Source organism: Formica exsecta, unplaced genomic scaffold, assembly GCF_003651465.1.
Source record: "Formica exsecta isolate Colony F162 unplaced genomic scaffold, ASM365146v1 scaffold26, whole genome shotgun sequence".
In the NCBI taxonomy this organism is placed as follows: Eukaryota; Metazoa; Arthropoda; class Insecta; order Hymenoptera; family Formicidae; genus Formica; species Formica exsecta.
In genome coordinates this window covers 3,096,556-3,098,821 of record NW_021849866.1, presented here as the reverse complement: position 1 = coordinate 3,098,821, position 2,266 = coordinate 3,096,556, and positions in this window count along the sequence as shown.

Sequence of the window (2,266 nt, the reverse complement as noted above, 5' to 3'; positions counted from 1 at the left end):
AAATATGATTAACCCATACAGATTATTATGGATTATTTAACAGATATATGATTCTGTTAAATAAATTTATATAAAATTTGTATGAAATTGTGTATTGTAATACGTGATGCATTCTCCAATAATTAAAACTTCATATATATATCGCGGTAAATATTTTCAAACTTTTGCAGCTAAATTTCAAGCACGGAAATGGAAATTTATGCATACAGACGTAGATACGGGCCCCCTAACAGTTCTCAGATTAAGGTCAACAGACTTACCAGGTGAATGACTATAAGACAACCGGACAATATTTTGAATTCAAGTAGAATTCACATTATAAACTGCACGAGTTATGTTATCGCACAATACCGATAATGGAAATTATCTTTCTAACCATTTCGAGGACAGCAGCGATGAAATGCGGTGAATTATCGTTAAGTAAGGCAAAGTGATAATACGTGAATACTTTATTTTCTCTCTGCATGAAACAAACATACTCGATGTATATCTTACTTATTTTAATCTTGCTTAAACCACATTACACCGTATTAATAGTTTCTGTAATAATATCATTTATAATTGAACTAGGCTAATTGTTATCGTATATTAATATTAACGATTAAGTTTAACATTGCTTAAAATTTTCATTTAAATAATTATTAATATAAAATACAGAATTATTTCACCATTTATAAAATAAGAATTAAATATGACAGAGAATTCTATCGTGTTGCAAAATAAACGATAAATCGCAATAATGATTATGCTACAATACGCTTGGTTACTCTGATGCTTTCATGTAAAAGAATAAACAATAACTAGTCAATGTTATATTTGCTGAAGAAACATTTTAAAAGTTTTATACGCTACATAAATAGAGAAAAAACTGTCTCGAAAAAGAACTGATAATAAGAATGTTTAATTTATAGATTTACGTATTGTGTGTGCAATGCAAATAAACGTATATAAAGACATGCGGTCCGTTTTTTCATTTCCACCTCCATTAGCTAAGTCAAGCGACAACATGCGTGTAGGTATAGACTTAATGAAACGATTATCATCACCAGCACTTCCAGTTGTGGTCTGGCTACCAGAAGGAAATTACTAGCTTGTGATAAGAAATATATCGTATGCACAAGAAGTTGGAGGAGCTCAAAAGTAGTCGCGTCTATATGTATGTAGATTTTCAAATTGTACTATTACAGTGTTCGTGTTTGTCTATTATTTTAAAATTCCTAGCTGTAAATACTTTTTAGAAAATAAAATTCATTGAAAATAAAACTTGCGTATAGCAAAGTGCGAATTAGTGCTGCATTTTATAACTATAGTGTTTATGTTTTAAGTACCGTTTAAAAATAAAAAAATTATATCAAAAATAGAGTAAATAAACAATATGCCATAAATTGTTCTCAATGACAAAAAGTTAGTCTGCTGATTAGTAAAATTATATGATGTAATTATGGCTAAATTAAATCTTACAAAATGATTTTATTTTTTGTTATTCCATTGCATAGGCTATAATAATATATTTGTATCATATACATGCAAATATAAACAGTGTATTTTTAAAATCTCATTTTCATCTCGTGCGTAGACTTGAGATTATGTTCACAGAAACTTGTCACAATTTGACAATAATAAGTATTATCGATCAGTCTTTTTTAAGATCAATTTATAAAAATATATTGATAGTATATTTTTGCTGCTTAAATAATTTCTAACATCCAGATTTGTTGAAATATATGTATGGAAAAAATAACAATGAACACATTATATAATAATAAATAAGTGACATATAAAGGAGATTATAATTTATCAATTCTCTCATATTATCTCATATGCTGCAGTTAGTTCCAAGGTTATCCATTGGTATATGCGGTTGCAACTGTGTGTAATATATAACATTTCTGATTACTGTTGTATTCACGGATTTATGTCAATATATAATGTTACGCACTTCATATGAATCTTTCGAGATGCATTACGCAATAAAAAAATTGTCATTTACAAAGATTTATAAAGATGGATTGATGATGCTTATCACAAAATAATGGCAAATTATTTCAAACGAAAGAATCTTGAGTTTATGCCCGAAATAAAGACAGGATCTCAAAAATATAAATTTTCGGTAAATAAAAAGTCGCGTGTAAACGATATAACCTGATTTGTTATTGTAAATGTGAATTAATACAGGAGCATATCGATGATTGACGACATTAAGCATGCCGTTGGAAATTGCTTTTCTGTTACGTGAGAGTTAAACTTGCGGGAAACACTGCGGGCG